General features: G+C 40.6%; 1 pseudogene; it reads left to right on the top strand.

Moving 5' to 3' along the window:
• Positions 1–13,500: 13,500 nt before the first annotated feature.
• Positions 13,501–15,772, top strand: LOC146979397 (uncharacterized; annotated as a pseudogene).
• The last annotated feature ends 6,553 nt before the right edge of the window (positions 15,773–22,325 follow it).

Raw genomic sequence — 22,325 nt, 5'->3', positions numbered from 1 at the left:
AGACCATAAAAAACCCAATTTAAGTTTAAAGTTAGACAATTATTGGGTCATTTTCAAGGGTGTACAGACTCATTATAAACTGGGACAGTCCACAACACAAACTTTTCCAGTTGGAGATTAAAATAGGACACTGGGATTTTTTTCTTTTTTTTTTTTAGACATGCTACTTATCTGTGACACACCATGTGGATGTTTAAGCCTGGGCAAGAATCCGCTGATCGAGGCGGAAGAGATGGCTGTGCTGATGTTCAGGAGGATTTTCTGGAAATGCAGGTGGAGTTTCTGACCCAGAAATGATGAGAGCAGATGAAATGGACATAATATGGGTGTAAAGTCTACACCATGCAGTAGTGAACCTCACATCACACATTAGGGTTTTTCCCTTCTAAGGGATGAATGAAGGCGACACATTTATTTTTTTTAGATTTTCTTTAAATAAAAATCATCCAAAGAGGTGGCACAGAGGCGACATGGCTTTTCATTAAATACATTCAAATATGCTCGTTAATGCAGTGAGTCAGAACCTGCATGGGATCGCTTGAGTGCTTTAAATTGTAGTTACTGCACCGGAAATTCATGCAATTTTCTCAGCGGATTGTGCAACCAATAGAGATCCTCACTGTGCAAATTGCACCTAAAATAGAGGTTGGAGCAGACTGCATCATATATTAAGTGAACTGCAGAACATACGTTTGGTCGGGCGGAGTAAGAAAAGCTACGCTCCACTTCCTCAACTGTCAACAAAATAGTGAAAAGGAGTGGTGTGAGGGGTTATAATTGGGATGTGGGAAAAGGGGGAAATACATAGTTGCCATAAAACCGGAGCAAACATACAGAGTCCAGAAGATCTTGCAGTGGTCACACAAATTCATCCAATAAAATAAATGTTTTCATATTTTAAAGGTAAAATTCTTGCAATATCTCTACAAAAATGTGAAATGGACAACTCAACAGCTCGCATCTAAAACAAACAGCAAGGTCATGTTTATCAGTCATGTTGGAGGAAACAGCTTCTGTTTATGAAGGTTAACTGAGCGAAATGACCTGCAGTGACCTGAGAGGCAGCCGTGATAAGAGCAGGTGAATTATGTTAATGCTGAGGCAGATGTGCTGTGGTGCTGCCTCTCTTATCTCCTTTAGCAGAAGGAACAGTGGACAATACAAGGCCTGAAGTGATGCATCCTGGGAATGGGGATGCAGAGCAACATGTAGCAAAGATACTGTGGCTTATTATTACATCAAGGTTTTTCAAGGTCATGATATCTGAAGAGTTACACAAAGGCATCGCAAAGACTTGCTTTAGATTCCTGAAGATGTTTTATTCCAAAGGATTCTTCAACTCTTTGTGTCTGTACAAGCTTTAAAACCTTGTGTTCCTATGTGGAGTGAAGCTGTAGAATGGACTGAGTGCAGAACTAAAGCAACATCCAATCATGACCTTGTTCAAAAAGCGGTACAACAAAAACATGGAGTTCATGAAGTGCAGAAAGGAAGACGGGCTTTGACATTGTTTAGTTTGTTCATTACATCATTATTTTTTTTAATGAGTGAAGAGGAGTTCTGGGAATTTACCTTATTGTGCGGTTGTTCAGAGTTGTTGATCGACTCTTAGAGTCGCAAGAGTCGAGGTCAGAGTTGCAATCAATCCCCTATAAAACAGCAAATACATTGAAATCTGACCCATATTTTCTTACACATCATCTCCTCAAAGTGCTGTGAATAATGTGATATCAAGTAAAAACCAACCCAGTTGGAGAAGTTTATCAATTGGCTGCAAAAAGATGAGCTGTAAAAAATGTCTGTCTTCACATAAACGGCGGCGAGTCTCGTTCCAGTGTTAATGAGACTGCACTGTAAGCGTTGGTTTGGAGCCAGCCACTACATTTAAGATGCACTTTCATAAATCTAAACAGCACCATCACTTCCATCGAGGTCAGTTGCACGCAGTCCAAATGAGACTGTTAATACATTAGAAGCTACCAGCTGCATTATCATTAAAAAGGTCTAAGTCAACCCACACAGCTCTTGTCAGGACTTAATGGGTCTGTGGTGTAGAGACGGCATTGATTGGCATCTCTGCTTGGCTTGGTTCCACCATTAATCAAACCTTTAGATGACTTTCCTGCTTTTCTATATATTTTTCTTGTATTTCAGGTCATAAAAAGAAACATTTTGAAGGTTTGTAATTTCAGGTTTGTTCTCAGAAAAAGAAGCAGCTCCCCTTTGTGTTTCAGTTTAATTGCGGACGCTCCTGTAGTTCATTTTCTTTTCTGTCGTCTCCAGAGAAAGATGTGACCCCATGAAAACAAACGGAGCTAATAAACAGAGTCTTTGTGTCGGGGGCCGACTCCACATCTCTGCTGCACAAAAGGAAACACTGACTTTTTATAATAGCCACGGCAACCAGGTCCCATTTCCCCAGGTGTCACTGCGAGAAAATACCTTGTTTTTTCCTCCGTGCAGAAGCAACGTGTTATACAAAAGATGCCCTGCAAGTGTTTGTCTCTTTTAGTGTCGGCGTTTTTAATTGGATTTCTTTGAAAGTTCAGATTAACCTGGAGGGGGGGCTCCATCTCCAGTTGTGGCCTGACACCCAGTTTCAACCCCCGTCTCTCTCTCTGTGAGGCTGATTACATCGCTCCACGTTTCTTCAGGCTGCTATTCATCATGTCTAGACTTGTTTTTGATTGATTCTTGTTTCGCAAACAGAAAGTGTTGTTGCAGGGTCACGGGGAGGAAATCCATCCCATCCCATCCCAGATCAGCTCAGCTCACTGTGAGGTTTTAAAATTTAAAGTTCATGATCCAAACATGGGTATAAATATCATTCACTTGACTTAAAACTTTGCAAAAAAAACTAAACTAAACTTATTTTGATTTGTTTAATATCAGCGCAGCAGACCTTGCAGCACCGGATACAGTTGTACTGTACAGTATGCTTTAATTAGAAATTAAAATAAGACACAGTGGCAGTTTTTTAAAGTGCTCCGTGACATTTAATTAGCTTACTCATTTAAATCTCATTTGGTACTTAGTAACTCCAGTTGCTATCTTTCCACGATGCCCTGTTCTTAAGCCTTATAAATATTCAGTTCATCCATAATTATCTTGATTAAAATCAAGTGTTTATCAATCATGTAATTAAATGCTGTAGGGAGCATGAGATACACCTCTCTCCATACTGCACTTACAGTAACTCAAGTTCAAATGATGAAATTGATGGATGTAATAATATCAAAATAATTTTTAATAGTTGACCAAACAGAAGTTGGTGAGTCAGATGGTGAATTTTCAATTTCTTATGAGTGGTTAAGGATTTATTTTCCATGTTGGCTTTCCTGCCCTATCAGCAGCTTCAGTTTCAGCAGGATCCTGGATCTGCATATTTCAATATTAAATGAGTTCCCATTCGTTTTGGCCCAGAAGCTCAGATGAGGATTTATTGTTGACCTTGAAAAGTCGTTGGCAGACCAGTTTCGCCTCAAGGTTAATCTATTAATGGTTGGTCTAAAGCTTTAGTTTAGTCTAGTAGCTTTAGTTTTTGACTGACTGATCATATTTCCACCACTGGCCGGTCGAATGCCTCATGACAGATTTGTATTTCCCCACTGGCCGATGCTTTTTCATCAGGAGTTGCAGTGTAGCCAACGCAGCACAGTTGATGTGGTCCAGCTGGCCTCAGTTTTGTGCACTGACACCACCTCTCCAACTGCACCTCGAGTCCATGCTACAGTTTAGTTGACCTCTGAATTGCAAGCACCAATCTCTCCAGGGTTGCTGCAAAAAAAAGCCTAAAAAACCCAAAATATTGCACCCAGTCAGCTGGTACAAGCAGCATCTATGATGAGCACAGAGCAGGTGAGGAGAAAATACATTTTTAACCTCATCTTGGTGACATTTCCGATTGTTGGGTTGGGTTGGTGATCCTATTCTGGAGCATTTTTTACTAAATTGTTTGAAATCCTCTTCACACAACCGATTGCAACCAATTAATTTATAGCTTTTTCATAGAAACGAAAAAAGTCAGTCACCTGTGGGATGGACAATCCTGTAAAAACAGCATCCAATCATCTTTAACGTCACATAAAAATCAATTGGATCATGATATGTCGATTCATTTATTTGAAGGGGAACTATGCAAGTCTGGTCTCCTCTCCTCTGTGTTGCTAATCCTCCTCTCGACCATGTGCATTTGTTTATAACGAAGCCAGCGAGAAATCAATCAATAGAGCGGTACATAAGGTTATATATCATATACCATGTTACCATGTGTATATTTGTGTAGTCTTATCTGTCATAAACAAGAGATTACGGGTTACGGGGCGCGTCTTACAAGGTTGGTTTTCAGCCAAGAGACGCTAGGTGGAAGGCAGAGAGCCTCCATTCTCCCTGGAACTAGTTACAAATCATTGATTTAACCAGCACTAGCTAGGACTCTGAAGCTGGTTAATTAAGGTAAAAATGTAGCATAGTTAAGGTAAAATTCCTACATAGTTCCTGTTTAAACATCTGATTTTTTCAACAATCAAACCTCCTTTCTGGCATTAGCTGGTCTTACCATGCAAACTCCTCTCTATATTCTCAGACAGTCTCTGCATGTTTCCTATGTTCAGAGTGTGCAGCAGAGAACATGGTTCCTCCTTCGCTCTCTGGATCTGTATGCAGCTGGTGGCCTGAAGCGAACAGGCAGCAGAGAGCGCAGCCCCGGCCTCCACAGGGACCAGTGGAGTAAACAGATCCTGAAACATTGATGTGGAAAAGCACACATGTCCTTGTTCCCGCCCGGTCGGTGCTGCACGGTTCCTCAGTCACCTCCCTGCACACACTCGTGTTGTAGAATCTGACAGAGTGAGACGCCGTCACGCTGAATGGGTCATAGCTCAGTATTTACTATTTATCCGGTTATAATAAGAAGTGGAGGTGGATGTTCTGGGCTCGAGTGAAAGCAGCAGCTCATCGAGCAGCAGAACACTTGTGTTTGAGCTTGTGGTGATTTTGCTCGCAGTTCCCCTCGGCTAACCGAAGCATGTGGCTAACTGCAGTCATGTGGCGTGCTGTAGTTAGCCGTAAATGCACAAATAACAAGATTTATAGCGTGCGTTCCCCAGCGAGGGCACTGAACCGCTCAGAGTCCAGCTGTGACAAAACTGTGACGGCGCACAGAGAAGATCTCATTAAATTTCTATCATGGACCCTGAAGACGTCTGGTTCTCCCTCCCTGATGTTGACAGCTGCCAAGTCTTTCTTTATTTCTTTTTTTTATTTAAATCTTGTCACATTCTGATTGGAGGTGTCATCTCCATGGAAAAGATGGAGAAAAGTGACACTGTTGAACTTATTAGAGGCAAAGTAGTAGGTGTGCTGCTGGTTTATTGATCTTTTATTTAATATCAGGTATGTCTTTGATGGCAGCGCAACCTGAACATCCTGCAGTGATGATATTTTCTTCTCATTGCTGATTAAAACACCTACTCTCACTTCAGAGAGAAGGACTTTTTTTTTTTTTCAGAAGTGCAAGAAGTTCTGCAAATTAAAAGTGTGGTTCTTTCATACATCTGGGTTTCTGACTTGTAACGGCAGAAATCTTTAAAACACCGCAGAGGTTTTTCCACCTGATGAGAGTAAAACAAATCATGAGATTCTTCTGCTTTTACAAATTAGCTTCACTGCGACACTATGAAATCAAATATACTGCAAACAATCTCCCTTATCAAGGCCATTTAGCCTGTAATTGCATTCTTGAAATGTTCATCACCGCCGCTAATCAGATTGTTTCATTTAATTTCCAAAGTCCTGCTTCATTTTTCCTTGCTCAAGTGCAGCACAAGTTTTCCTTTGTTTTTTCAAGCTAAAGTGTTCATTTCTAGAAAACCAGAGGATTTCTGTTGAGATGACGACGACTCACTGTGGATTTACATGGAGATGAATAGTTAAGATGTATTTAACACAACTTCTCTTCACTCGACAGCTTTTAGTTTAGGTTTGGTTGGGTCTATAAAAACCTAAACACTTTGAGACAGTGTCTACAGTCACAATCACAGCAGTGCAACAAGACTGTCCCATTTCAGAGGCTCCTTCAAATACGTCCTTCTTTATGTGCAACAATGGATCCAATGAGTGGCTGAATTTTTCCCAAGAGTCATTGCACACCAGTATTGAAAGCCTCATTAGACGAGCTGTTGCAGTCTATGACAGATACGAAGGGCCACACCTTTATAGACTGCATCCTGTTGGGGCCATGGTGTTGTGGAGGTTAGCACTATTGCCTCCTAGCATGAAGGTTATGTGTTATGGGCCTACCTGGGTGAAGGTTGCATGTTCTCCTCATGTCCAGTCCAGCAAACAAAAGGTGGTTTGATTCAGTTAAGGCATCGTGGAACAAAAGCACATGGACATTTTTAAAAAATATATCAGTTGTTTGTACCAAACACCTCAACAAAAAACAAAGGTTACCAAAATCAAGTAAAAAATCAGAGCATTCGATCCAAAAACTAAAGAGAACAACACAACTGGCGAAGAGTCCTTAGGGAAATCCACTAGTCAATCAGTCCAAAAGCCAAGGATAATTAGATCAAAGTGCTAAATAGAGGTTTACTCAGCAGGTTTTAAACAAAGACTCAACAAGAACCAAACCTGGTTTAAATACTGAAAGACAACAGGACAATGGATGAACACATGATTAACTCAACGAGATACAGCTGCGCAAAACAAGACAACGCACACTCGAGCAAATGTCCAAATGATGAATGGTTCTCCAGCTTCCTCCCACAGTCCAAAAACTCTAAATTGTGTGTTTATGTGAGTGTGTGTGCGTTGTTTGTCTCTATATGTGGCCCTATGATGGACAGTGGCGACCTGTCTAAACTTTGCTCTCACCCTCTGTCAGCTGGGATTGGATGGATGGATCCTTCCTCCCCTAAACTGGGACACCCAACAGCATAGGGCAGATAAATTATAACATCATCAGTGGGTGCTGAATGCTCTTAAAGCCATTAAGATAATACCCATAGTCTAAATGAATGAATACTCTCTATATATGTATATATATATATATATACAACAGTGCAATAGCACTACTAAATGTAGTGATGATTCCTCGATTTGCACTTCCTGGATCATTTTAGATTTTTATATTGTTTTTACTCTTCTTAACGTGACCAATGATGACCCTCCTCTTTACACTTTTTCATTCTAAGCTGCTGTCTTTTTTATATGTATTTATTTATTATTTACATATTGCTGGTATGAATTATTTCTTTTTTTTAAAAAATTGATTGTTGGCATTGTTCTGCATCGCGGGGGGACTGTAGTCCAATTTCATTGTATTGTTGTACATTTAATGCCACATAATTATCAGTATGGAGCTGGAGACGCTTGTAGTATTTTTACCCCCCCATTTAAATGCAACTACCAAGTAAACTGTTATTTTCACGTGTGTCTTTTATGTTCTTTTTTATGTGGACATCTATTCCTGGTTATCTATCTATCTATCTATCTATCTATCTATCTATCTATCTATCTATCTATCTATCTATCTATCTATCTATCTATCTATCTATCTATATGAAACACAGACGAGTAAACAGGGATGATAATTTGATAATTGCTTGATGTATCGGTCCTCAGACAGACTGAGACGGTTTCCCTGACAGAGACCACCTTCCAGCTTGTGATCAGTGTTGGTTTATCTGGGTCTTCACATCGGGGATGATTTCTCTCTCTCTCTTTTTTTCCCCTGATCCACCATCTGAACTGAACACCGCTGCCAAACCAGCTTTTTGCCGGCTTCTGTGTTCTGAGATCAAAACGCTGAGCAGACCTGGCATCAAAGCCGTGACTGTAGAGCTATTTATATATCTCATGCTATGGAGCTTAATGCACAGAATTACCAGCAGCAGGCAGCGGGAGGTGTTTAACCACACCGTCAGACGTGTTGGCCTACTTCTACACTCCCAGATCCCGCAGGAAAGAGGGCAAATAAATTATTTACCACCGTACTAGTGTGGTTGAAAGGGCATGTGTGTCGCTGTCTATGAAGGGGGAGAAAAAAAAATCCATAGACTTTGCTGTGGAAACATCCAGAGTGCCCTGTAACCATGCATCACCCAGTGTGTCGATATGCAGTGGGCGTGGGAAGAGTCTGAAAACCCAAAATGATGGATGGCTGCAGCGCAACGCGTGACTCCCTCGTTGACCGACACCCACTGCTCCTCTGCCATCGATCAGTCCACGACGTCAGCAGCCGGGAAACCTGCACTGTGCAGCATGTGGGGTTGTGATGAGACGATGTTTGTCCAGATAAGAAAGTAAATTTCATCCTTTTAAATACGTAAATGAAACTCCTTTTAAGTCTTACACAAATACATACATAATACACATGACTGTGGGAGGAAGCAGCTTCAAAGTTCTTGTTCACATGTGAGGATGAGACAGAATGAGAAATGATGTGGTGTCGTCAGAAACGCCGGCTTTGTGCTCAAGTGTCATGTTGAAGAAGGAGCTCTAGATTTTATATATATATATATAGATCAGTCATTCGTCTTCCCAACCATCACTTTTGGAGACTGCAGCCACCATTTAATGCCACATAATTATCAGTATGGAGCTGGTGACGCTTGTAGTATTTTTACCCACTACCCCCCCCCCCCCATTTAAATGCAACTACCAAGTAAACTTTTATTTTCACGTGTGTCTTTTATGTTCTTTTTTATGTGGACATCTATTCCTGGTTATCTATCTATCTATCTATCTATCTATCTATCTATCTATCTATCTATCTATCTATCTATCTATCTATCTATCTATCTATCTATCTATCTATCTATCTATCTATCTATCTAAAATTTAAATCAAAAATAAATAAATGAACAAAAAGATTAGAGGTTTCATCTATGCCAGTGTTGCTTTCCAACCTGTCTGTGTGGATTTACAGGAATATTTACTGCTTTTATTTGCATTATATGACTGCAGCTACATTCACCATTCACAATCGCTTTTGGGGGGCAAGTGGTCAAGGGGCCCTAAGCAGGTGCTTAGTTTGCTTATGCCTCGTGCCGGCTCTGTATAGTACATGATGTTTTTTATATGTAGTTGAGTGTTTTTTATTGCAATGACTTGGAAAGGCACCTCCAGTTTTGTACTGTGTTAAAGGGATAGTTCAACATTTTGGCAAATTGGCCCATTGCCATAATCTCCACTCCAAAACGTTGGACCTGCACATTCACCACGCTATGAAATAATAACAGAACGTTACCAGACAGAGTTGTTTTAGAGGTAAATACAGAGACTGCATGTTGAAAAACTGTCCCCGAATGCAACACGCATTAGCAGTTTTGCATGAATTTACCTCTTAAACAACTCTGTCCTAATCCAGTAACGTTCTGTTACTGTATTATCTCATAGCGTGGTGAATGTGCAGGTCACAACTTGTCCATCAGAGCGTTTTGGAGTTGTTGGATTGTGTATTTGATGAGTTTGATGAGGGAAACCAAGAAATCCCATTAGCCTCCGTAGCGTAGCTCTGAGCAGGTCGCGGCTGCGCTTGGCGGTTCTAAAAATAGCTTGCACCGACAAATAAAGGTAACGAACCTACTGCTATGACTATAGCAATTATGGCAATGGGCCAATTTGCCAAAATGTTGAACTATCCCTTTAATGTGGTGACAATAAAGCTTATATTCAAAAGTTTTAGGTGAAGAGTGAAACAAGACTTGAGATGATCCTACTGACAGATGTTGACAGATGTATATTTGCTTGACAGATGTATATTTGCAACCTGTAAAACCCAAATGCTCACTGTCAGAGGAGCTGAGACCAGGCAAATGTTTGGGGCTCCCAAGAAGTTACGGGACCCTCGACGACCCCTCACACTGGTGCATTTTGTAGTGACAGTGAACTCACAGCTCCAAGTGGGTTGCTCCCACTGCTCCAAACCCCCACTAAATGAGTGTGTGCTGCAGTCAGTGTCAAGTGAGGCATTCAAGGAACATGGGTTAAGTGGGTTTTTAGGTGACACTAAAAAATGTGCCGACATGAGGGCTCCACTTTTGCCCTTGGGAGCTCCTAGTATCCCTCTCCTGCCAGTCTGGGGAGCTCTGTTGACCATTATGCAAAATACAGAACACAAGCTTTGTACTTAAGAAGAAGAAAAAAACTGTTTAAATTAATTAGATATTCCAGCATATAATTAAATGTTGCAAAGAACTGGGTCTGAAATGTCTCATTAAGGAAGGAAATGTTTGTCCAAACCAAGAAAACTGGTGCATTTTTTTGACAGTAATACACACATTTTTGAACGTCTCTTCATATTGCATGAGCTCAACAAGTGGATAAATGTCAAACGCATGCATACTCCTCTGTGTTAAGTGACACAGAATTAAAAGCAGAGAGTGTGTATGTACATTTTCATGTGGCTGGTGAAAAACAACACAACACAGCCTTGAAAACAGTGGAACTCTTTTAATCAAGAATCTATCATTTGATCAGCGGCTCAGCACGCTGGCGACGGCAGCGGCAATTAAAAAAAAAAAAAGATTTGAAAGAATTAGTAATGAGACACATAAAAGCTTGAATGTGAATCCAACCTCTGAGCCCTGAGTCTTTTCAGCCTGCTTCACTCCTGACGTCCCTTAATGCCTCGAAACGAAGCGCTGACATTGTGCTCGGAGACGTTTTTGGGTGACAGAGACGATATTGAATTTTCAATTATTCATTAGAATCATAACAGGATAATGAAGAGGAGGGAAATTAATGATAAGGACCACCTTTAGCTCAGAGTATCAATTTGTTCCCCTGCATAATTTAATCGATTCCCTGTGGAGCACACTCGGTCCAAACACAGGCAGTGAGATATGATTGAGAGGAAAATGGAAAATTAATGTAGCAGCGCTCTTAAAATACATGTTGTTTCATTGTGGAAAAGGTCCCTGCAGCAGCTGTGTGATATTTTGCCCTCCTCCTCTTCGTCTTCTTCTTCTTCTTTTTCTTCATTTATGTAAATAGTGGCCCTGAACTGAAGAACAGAGACAGGTTAAAGTTGCTGCTTCATTCTGTAAGTGAGAGACACGACAATAAAAGCAGGTCCTCGACTTTAAACTAAGTATACACAGTAAATTTGCCAGTGTAAAAAATGCAGTGTCAAAGTATTTTAATTCTTACGTAGTTATTCCAACAATGGACAGAGTAAAATTGAACAAAAAAAACGTCCAGTGTTGGTGAAAATAATCGGAGTTGACTGTGGTTTTACTCTGTCAGTGTCATTGACTCTCTCAGAGTTAAATCAACACCCAGTGTTAAAAAGAAAATACTCTGAAAAGCTCCGCCCATCAACTTCCCCGGTCAAACTGAGAACGTGGACTCCAGGTGGACTCTGGCATCGCCATCTTCGTTGCATCGATACTGTGGTAAGTTTTTCTAAGTTAGATAAACTATTGCCGTTGTTGTTTTTTGTATAAGAATAAAGGGACGGTAGTCCCATTTACCACATTAGTCAATGTTGGTACTACTACGTGTCTTCAAATACCGCATTTCAAATGGCTAACGTGATATCGGGTCGGTGGTTAGCTTAAATGTACCAGCCACATGGCTGACCACGCAACACCAAACTGAACAAAAACGACACGAGGTAACCTAATGTCAGCCGAGGACGGCTGTTGTGGTGTGTTAAGTGTCATACTTGCACATTTTTTTTTTCAGTAAAATGACGACAAAAATTCGTCGACGCAGTCGTATTTATTATTTATATTTCTGAGCCAGCAAATCGCTTTAGCGTCACGTCACAATTTGGTTGAGCATACAGGGACATGTCACGGACTTGCGGACATGCTCATTGGACCCGCTGTTTCACCGGCAGACTGAGAGGAACGCACCAATTCGATCCTCGTTAACGTGAACCGAGCCGCGGCTCCAAGAGGCTCAGTCAGCTGCTGTTAGCTGTTAGCCGTTAGCCTTTAGCTGTTAGCTAGAGCAGCAGCGCTACGAGGCTGGTTTAAGCTGCTTTCGCACGGTGCGCAGCACTCGGTTCGTGTTCAGACACATGTGTTTTCACTCTAGTCCAAAAAGTAGATGAGTTACACGTTTTCTGGGGGGAAACTATTTTAAAACAGTAGGCTATGTTATCCATCTTTCAGGGGTTTTAATTTGCTCTGAGAATATCAGGTTTAGCCTACTTAATATGCATATTTTCATTTCTTTTTTCTTTCAGAATGTACTGTAGTGGCACTGTGGTAAGTAATAAGTTGATGTAGGCTAATTGATATAAAATTGAATTGTGTAAAGCTGAAATAGGCAAATTTCAGGTTGTCAGCTTGTACTGTGTTGTGTATCATAATGTAGATTTCAGTTGGCTGTCTTTGCAGATACCATCATGTTGATCAAAACCAGAATCTACATTACACAGAAATATGTCAAGATAAAAAGAGCCAAGCTTTGAGGAATTCTTAAATTCTGGTAAGATGTACCCAGTATGACACTGTCAGTTGCACACCGTTGGTAAAACTAAAGGAACTAAGCATGTTGGTGTGTTCATTGTTTTTTTTTGTTGTTTTGTTTTTTTAATTGAAAATAATCCATTGTCTTAACCTTTTGGCAAGCTACCCTATGGGCATGTTTTAAGGGGTCAGCAATTAAGATCTGAGTTTTTGTGGTTGGTGGTAAGTTGTTAAGTTGTACACCATTGAAAGATGCCTGCATCAGTGCCTGTTTGCACCTGCAGACCATGCTACTAATGCATCAATGTGTTTTTGGAGATATGGCCTTGGTTAATCTTGAGCATTTTGTATCGATTGAAATCTTGTTTTGAGTTTTTTTGGTCATAGCTTTCTTGAAGTTCTCAGTTCCGCCAGTCAATGAAGGTGTCAAGGTTTTTGATGAAACAGGAACTGAGGTGGACGCAGAGGTCTTCACTGACATAGCGCAGCAGCCCAACACTGCATACTAACCATCAAGTTTGTTGACGGTATAGTTGCTCACTATAATCCATGGAATGTAATGATGAACTCAACTTTTTTTATTGTTACAAAATAAAAACAAATTGGTATTATTCTTCCTGTCTCTTTCTCCCTGAACTACAGATTTCAAGGAAACTTTGTCCAGCAGTTCCCATGATGCAAATTCCAGTGCACTGTCTGCTTGTAGCAGTGATGACACAGTCCATCCTCGAAATCATGTCCTGCAACTCAGATGACACAATCGTACTGGAGGCGAGTGAAAGTCCATCCAGAAAAGCGACAGAGGGCAGATGAAGAGGCCAAACATGTAAGTTGGTGTAGGAAATCTTTTTTGCAATTCTTTACTCTGGGAGTTACCATGTTTTGTTAGATTTTTAAGTGTATGTATTGTCAGTTGTGAAAAGCTTGTCCACTTCACAGGTGGTTGAATTGGCGCTAACAAGGAGACCTGGGGGTGACCGTATCATCAAAGAGTACCACCGCACTAAAAGTCTGACCGACTCCTCACGCCGACAAATGGTCAACATACTTGTGGCTGATATGACAGAAGCACATGGGTAATTTGGTTGTCTCTATGAGAACTTTTTTTCTGTGTTTGTGCTGAAAACATTTATTATGTTCTTGTTATTGGCTTTGTTTGAAATCACTGGAAGTATGTCATTTAACAGTATTGAGTTTACTCTTGTCAGGACGGCCCCGCCACGGAATGTGAGAGAGATGTACGCTCGCGGCATAGTTGAGCTCTTCCCGTACTTGATGGATCCCTACTCTAAAAATGGATATGTAAGCATACATTTTAAAGGGTTTTGCAGACTGAGAGCAAATTATTGTGTGCATGTGCTAATAAAATAGTTTAGAGAACTGATTTTTAAAAATGAAAATTGTTGCATTTATATTTCCCACACAATGATCCAGTTTTACATTAATTAAATATAACTCCTTAATTTCAACTATCTTGCTGCTGTCTGAACTAATAAACTTTTTGTATTTTCGAAGAACATTTCTATGATGGTGAAAGTGGCAGTGGCTATCTCGGCATGGCGGCTTTAAAAAACTGTACAAAGAAGAAGTGCTTCATCAGAGAGCAGAGATCATCACGTCAGCTGAGTGGAGGGCCATAATTTAGAAAAAGAGTAGCCAGAAAGAGCGGCTTTCCTTTAGTCCTGAGATGACCTTAAATGAAGAGCAATGCAAGGAGGCCATGGCCTTAATGAGATACTGTACTGACGAGGCTACTATTCAAGCAGGAAGATGAAAATGAACGTTTCAACATCGTCGCAGTATGGTCCTCGATGAAGAGAAATCCTCAGATGTCCTGACTGAATTTCCCCGCTTCAAAGATGTCAAAGGCCTGTAATTGAATTTTTTTGCATTAAAACATGCAATTGTCCTTTCAGTGTGAATTACTGTTAACAGCAACATTTATCTCTCAATCTCTTGAATTGAATAAATATACTTTCAAACTGTTTTGCACATCCATACATTTAGGTGTATACATACATACTGTATCTGCTCAATCTGCCTAAATATAAAACGTAATATTTTTCCAGTCAGTCCCAATTAAAAAAGCTTTTGGTATTTCATCTTTCTGTTGCAGATTGAGCAAGACTTCATCCTGCAGTTTGGAGAAGGTGTAGCTGCAAAGATTTATGAAAGGTTAGTCACAACAGTAGTGGTTTCAGCTGAGGGTTTTATGAGGAGGTCTTCCAAATGGCCATTGTTTTCATTCTGTGTCACATCTACACCTACCTTACAGTGGGAAATTCTGGGATTTGGCATTGCCATGTTAATATGCCAATGGAAATATGGTTCCTTGATATTTGTGGCACTCAGTTTTTTATATTCTAGTAAATTAACATTGATCTTCTCTGTTTCTCACTATCTATGGTGTTTGAATTTCTTGATCATAAATATTTTTGTTTAAAAAAACTTTTTTTCTCTATCTAGGTGGCCAACAACATTCAAGCAAAAGGTGATTGATCAGTGTAAGGCTCTCCCTTCTACAAGTGACCTTGAAGAGCTTTATCCATTGTGCTGAAGCTACACCGGATGAAGAGGAAATTGATGACACTCTTGCCCTTGGTAGTGTGTGTTTTTTTTTGGTTTTTTTGGGGGGGGGGTTAGGGGTTGATTTCTTTTCCTGTTTTATTGCCCCTCATCTTTTTTGTTACAGCTGTAATTTCAAATAATGGTGTTTTTTAAATTATAACACAGTACATTTTGCTGTTATTTCTAAATACAGGCTGGGACATCGCGATCTGGCATCCCATTATCCTCCTCCTCCACCTGATACCTCCTTCAGCCCAAGGTACCGGAGAAGACCAGGCAAGGGTGTCTGCAGCTCAAGCTGAGAAACAGCTTGTCGTGTTCAAGAAGGTTTGATGTTATTGCTTATGAAGATTATCTTTACAGATGGCAATAAGAGAACGGGACAGTTTTTTAATCTGTGATTTTCAACTTTTAATTTTGACATCTTCTTTATCCTCAGAGTGGAACCAGTCTTCAAGAACATGTTGATGCAATCAAATGCACCACTCAACCGTATCTTCTTGCTGTTGGAATGAAGAGGAGCACTATCCATGAGTTGTTTTTTTGTTGTTGTTCTTCATTATTCTGGACAAGCAGGTCATACCGTGCAAGTCAACCAGTACCCTAGGAGCTTTTGACGAACTCTTTAAAGCACACTTTTGTATTTGGTACCATGTACAACCAGATGCTCCACAACATGTACACCTTCATACAGACAACCATGTTACAACATAGATGTTGGTCAAGTCCAGGAGAGCCCACGTGTTGCTGAGGTTAGGGCCAGGCTGCTGCACTAGGTAATAGATGGGTGGGCAACATATTTGTCACTTTTTCACTAAAAGCTCTTGTATCTGTATTTTGATTGATATTTCCCATCTCACTCAGTCTTAATCGATATCATGGGCCTGATTTGTTTTGTTTGCCACTCACATTTTGTGGGAACCAATGATCTTGTGAGGCATCTGCGGTTGATTCATGGTTTATGTCAGGTAAATCACTTCGCCTTAAATGTGCACAGAGAGGAGTTGTCATGTTTCTTAGTACCTTTTCAGGTTCAGGAAACATTTTTTAAACTCTAAACATGCTGAGAACATTGAGAGTGAAGCTGAAACTGATAACATTTAGACAGTTATGATGCTGCAGATGATACTCGTCACAACATTTTGAAGGAGCGGCCAGTAGCTCAAATGTCCTGCCAGCACCCAACATCAGTACTCGTGATATGTGTGCATCTGCTATTGCGCAGCTTCAAGTTGCTGGTGTAGGCCAGTCCACTTTAAACAATTTTGTATCATCCATGGAAGAAGTCATAATGGAGGTACAGAGTCAAACTAAAAGATGCAGCTTTAAATGTTTATCTTCTCAGGATACAGATGTGAAAGCTAAAATTGAACAAACTTTTAAAACACTTGAAAAACCCTCTTACTGCATTGAACACTGAATCAAAACGTAATGCATATTTTGAACAAAATATGGAAACTGTTGAGCCTGTTGAAAAAGTACTTGGTGTCAGATTTGAAAATAGAAGAAACAGAAGCACCGAACTTATGATCAAGTAGTTTGTAACTGACAAATTTGCCTATGTTCCAATTCTAGAAACATTACACTCTATTCTCAGAAATCCAAACCTCAGTGATATGTTTATGTCAAGCCACACTCCCAAGGACGGTGTGTATTTGACATAAATGATGGGTTGTATGTGAAGAGACATCCTCTTTTTTCTCAAAAAAAAAGATGCATTGCAAATTCAGTTATTTTTTGATGAGTTCGAGACTGCTAATCCATTAGGCTCCAAAAAGGGTATACATAAATTGGTGGGGATATATTTTACACTGAGAAATTTTCCGCCCAAGTTAAATTCATGTTTAATCAACATACATTTGTGTGCACTTTTTTCAATGCCCAGCGACCATTAAAACCTATGTTTTTGACACCATCCTTGAGCCAATCATAAAATGACTTGAAAGTGCTTGAAACTGATGGGATCAAAGTTTCCCTTGTTCAAAGATGCAGTTCCTATGGCAGTACTTGTGCAGGTTACCGGCGATAATCTTGGTATACATGGACTGTTTGGGTTTGTTGCAATCGTTCAGTGCCCGAAATTGCTGTCGTTTTTGTATCATTGAAGAAGAGTGAATTTCAAACTGTGTTCTGTGAAGATGACCAAAAACGTGATATTACGGACTAAAGACATGCTTGCCGAACATTGTCATACTGCACAAACAAATCCACAGCTACCTCATGTATTTGGTGTGAAGCGTTCATGTTTGTTAAACACTCTGCAGTATTTTCAACACAGCTGATAATTTTTCCGTAGACATCATGCATGAACATTTAGAGGGTGTTGCACAGTTAGAAGTGAAACTCGTATTGGGAGTATTTACAGGAAAACTTCTTATAACTGCTAAAGAACTGGCCTGTAGAATAGAGTCATTCAACTATTGTACACTGAGAGGAGAAATCGCCCCCCTGCAGTCAAGTTACTTGATGGAAGCAATGATTGGTTGGGCCTGAACGCCATTCAGTCCTGGTGTTTACTGCGTAAACATGCGTTGATATTTGGTGATCTAGTGCAGAGAGGACAATGGAGTATTGGCATCTGTTAATGTTGTTGCTGCAGATAGTAAATATTGTGTTTTCTCCCATCCTAACAACTGGTATGACCATCTTTCTGAGCACATCATTATTGACCATCATCAGCTTTTTAAAACGCCTGTTTTCCTACTAGAAATCTCTTTGCCTAAGCATCATTTCATGACGCATTATCCTCGATGTATAAGAAATATAGGACCACTCCTGCACAAATGTGGTGTATGCGTTACGAGGCAAAGCATAACTTTTTCAAAACTCAACTCAAAAGTTTCAAAAATATCACAAAGACGTTGGCCAGAAAACACACAGAAATACATGGCCTTGCATTGGAATCTTTTTCAGCCTGAGCAGAGTAACTATTGGTCCAGGGAAGATGTTACAGATTACAGATTTGCAAGAAGGTCCTGAAAATGGCTGCCAAACTAAAATGTAGACCACATGTGAACAATGTTCTTTTGGTGAAATGGGTAAAGCACTATGGGTTCTGAATATCGCCCTGGTTTAGTAGTGTGTCTTTGAGATTATAATGAGGAGTTTACCAGTATTTTGTAAGAATCAGCCATATTGTAGTGAAAGATGAGAAAGTTGTACTTATTGGCTCCGGTGTGGAAACTATTTGTTTTGACGAACATTTCCATGCATTTAAGGTTTTGTACAAGCCATCCCAGGCACCATAAGGCGTATTTTCAGTGTTCAAGAGTTGCTCTATTTTAAACCACATGGATGTTCAAATGGCATATGGTTCAACAGATGTTTCCCTGTTTGTAGTACCATATTGCCATATGAATGCAGCCTTAACCAGAGTTTTCGGTTTTGACATTGTATTCCTCTCACTGAAAATCATTGACTCGTCATTGTTCCTGAGGGTGGATTGTTTTATTAAAGCAAAAGTTATTTATTGTTATTCAACCTTAGATACATTTCTGTCACCATACTGATAGATTACAACCAAGATCTCTGCCGTCACAATGAAGGTTTTGTAAAGGAGAGTTTTGCAGACCTCCATTTGTCTGTATTTGTGTGAAAACATCTGTACACATACACTATATCTCAATTTCAGTGACCTATTTGGAAAATTTTGGTTTGACTTGGTTGATTGTTTCCAGGTGATGGCAAAGTCTGCTCATGTTTGAACACTGCTAAAATGATTCAGTGTGTAGCGTTATAAATGCACTTAAAGACATTTTCACGTTTTGCGGCTGTGAGAAATGTCAATACAGTATTATGAAGTTTAACATGAGATTTTCTCCAGCGTTTCAACTGAAAATATGTTTTTTAAATGGAGACTGATAAGATTTGAGATTTTACAAATGTTATTATGTGTACATTTAATGCCAATATTTCATGTTTACTTGGAATAAATATGTATTAAGGTATGGATTTGTGTGTGTGTGTGTGTGTCCTCCCCCCCCCCCCCCCCCCCCTCCCCGCCCCCTCCCCCCCCCCCCCCCCCCCCCCCCCCCCCCCCCCCCCCCTCGCCCCCAACCCCTCCTGCAAAGATTAAGCTGTGTCGTATCACTGGGAGAGAGTAGATTATATGTAACACTGGTAGGAGTTGGTTAAAAATCAACACTCTTTGGAGTAATTTCATAATCAACATAGTGTAAAGTAGGTTTAACACTGGAAAAGTTATTTCGTAACACTTAACTCTTTAGTGTTAATGTGAATAACACTATGGGTGTTACTTCTTACATAGTGTGAAACTTGATTAACACTTCTCAGTGTAGTGTAGTGTAAAACATTAACTCTTACCAGAGTAAAATTGACTCTGGAAATTTAACTCTGTGTTCAGTGTACATTTAACACTCTGTAGATAGGGACCATATGTTCACTGAGGTAGTGTTAAAATTAACTCTTTAAGTGTTATATTGACACTGGCGATTTTACTGTGTATTGATCAATAGATGGACTTTCTGTGTTCCACATTGTTGAATTAAAAAACACACTTATTATTCAGAACAGATGTTACAGATTGTATTTTATATTAGAGAAATCACAAAGAGTCACAGACAATAACAAAACGTCTTTACAATATTCAGTGTAATTAAACACTAGATACTGTAATGTGATTGTGTAGAGAGGCAGGAAACAGCACCGAGGGAGAGGAGCTGACACATTAGACCAGCAGAAGCCCCAGTGGTTTTGACATAAACAAAATGAATGGGTTAAGTTCAGAGACAGATCAGGGTTTAGGTTAAAACGACCAGTTCACGGACCGACGGTGGCGCCATGGTAGGGGAGCAGCCTAATTCACCTGCTCTGAGGAAAAACCCACAAAAATTAACCAAACAAACTAACAAAATTGTTGGAAAAAAATAAGTGAGGACCACAATGTCCATGTTTAATAAGGACAGACATTAAACGACTGAAAAAGAAGATAAAGAGGAGACCAAGTAGACGCCTCGTGGAACATGGCCGACACACGAGCCAAAAGAACGGTTTAATTAAAATTAAGGAAATGGAAACATCAATATGTTACTCAATGTGTTGTCATCCATTCATTCTCTTACTCCAGTCACTAACATCAGCTTCACCAGTTCATCACGTTGGTCTGCAAAACCTGCAACAACTAAAACTTCCTTGCCCCTGAAAGTCGTCCTTACATCACAGAAGCTGCAGCATCGACTGTTTATTCAAACTCTAAAAAACAACCTGTTACATAAGCAGAGACAAGAGAAGAAGGACACCGTTGCAGACCACAAAGAACTCTTCGAAAACTAGATCAAGGGACACCGGTGAAATAATCATGTTACGTAATAAACAGCTGTCAGCTGGAGGGATGAACTCAGGGAAGTAGCTGAGCTAACAAAGACGTTTAAGTTGAGAGAAAGAAGAACTCTCCTTTGTGAATCTAGATCTGTTTTTCATCTCTTACAGAAAAAAAATTGTTGCAATTATTTGGCATCAACAGCCTCTAATTACTAAAATCACTGTTTTGTTCTGTCAACACCTGTTGAAGGAGAAACTCTCTCCAGCTCACTGGGGATCGTGTTTGTGATCTGTTCACCTCTTCAGGTGTTTCACCGGCTGTAAACGCTGCAGAGATATTCCTGAACATGCAGCACATCAAACACCGGCACCGTTTGCTGATTTTTTTTTTTTGGAGCAGTGTGCAGTCTGGCCTGAAAACAGTCAGAACCCAGTTATTAGTACTACAACAGCAGTACTTCGACTCACTTGAACTATGGTCTGAATTGTTTCATCCGGCGGCCGACGGAGGAAGTTGCTCATGCATCAAAGACCTCGGCAAACAGAGGAACGAGGGGCGATCATTTAAAAAACCGGTGCAGCTGCTCTGTTGTCCGGCTCGTGCTTTTGATGGGCAGGATTTTCATTCAGCCATGTGAGGCAGTGAGACATGAGGAGAGAAGCGCATCAATCTCTCCCACCTCCTCCTCCTCTTTTATTCTCACACGGAGGCTCATCAATTTGCGGTCCGGTACCAAACAGCTTTGTGATGACTCGCAAAAAGGGATATTTGACGTGCCATTATCCACACCTGACACCGGGGGCCGGCTGGAAACTTCCAAACTTTCTGACATTCAACCCGTGACCTTCTCACCGCCGTTCTTCTCAAAGCTGCAGGTGAACTCTGTCGCCCCCGCCGACTTCCTGCTGCATAGTTAACGGATAACCCGAAAGGTCGCGGAGAAGTCTCACGTTCATCATCTGTTAAATGAGATAAAGGTTAATAAATATACCAGTGAGGCTCTCAGGTGGAGACGGCTCCCCGGGGCGTCTGTTAGCATACCAATTATACACTTTCACTTTGTGAGAGACAACATTCAACTTCCATTGTCCTGTCATTGTCTTTCAAGTGTCCAATTAGTCCCCTGATATTTGATGTGGGCGGCTCAGAGGTACAGCGAGGAGGGCTAATTTATTAGTGGCAGGACCTGGACTGTTGACAGACACCACTGCTCTGGATGACAACCACAGTTAATTACACATTGAGCCAGACAAGAGCACAGAGGAGGATCCATGGGGATGTGCTGCCAAAGCTGCCACGAGGTTTTCTAAAAATCTGGACCTGGACAACTTTTACTGGACTGGTTACTTTCTTCTGTTGCCCAGTGGATATCCAGACTTTGGCAGGTGTGGAGGTGAGGGCAACAAAAGCCAGAGAAATCACCTGATGCATAGAGAGCCAGATGTTAGAAGCCAGCATCTCCATTAGCTTTTCAAACACACATAAACACAATTAAAATGTATTTAGAAACTCTCATGTCATGCAAATATTGAAGAATAGGAAGTGAACACATCAATAAGGAGGCGTTCAGGTCCATCAAGGCCAAAACAAACCAAAACTAAGAAACTCTGCACTTTAACTCTTTCGTGACCACACTAATTCCTCAGCACATCCGCTCAGGACCACATGTTTTTGGCTATTTGTTTACCTTTTTCTCACGTCGAACCAAACTCTGTACATCACCTAGAAACAAACGGTCTTCACATGGTTGAAGAGTGACTTTCCAACGTGCTCCTCGAAAAAACGGCGAGTTTTTCCGCCATTTTGTTCGTGAGTACGAAGTAGAAGAAGAGAGCTGGGTTTCTCCAAAAACGAAGCTCCCGCTCTAGTTTCAGAGAAAAACGCACTTTTGTGTCAAGTGGCAATCGGCTCATTTTACCGGTACTCTGCAGTGTGGCATGTCTCCCAAATCATTTCTACGGCTAAATAAATATATTTGTAGGCAAATCTACTGCTGTGTGACTGGCTGGCGATGAGTGCTCTGGGGCGGGGGCGGCCGGTCACAGCGC

This window comes from Trachurus japonicus, chromosome 10, assembly GCF_045865225.1.
Source record: "Trachurus japonicus isolate A0001 chromosome 10, Traja_1.0".
Lineage (NCBI taxonomy): Eukaryota > Metazoa > Chordata > Actinopteri > Carangiformes > Carangidae > Trachurus > Trachurus japonicus.
This window is presented reverse-complemented; position numbering and strand designations above follow the sequence as displayed.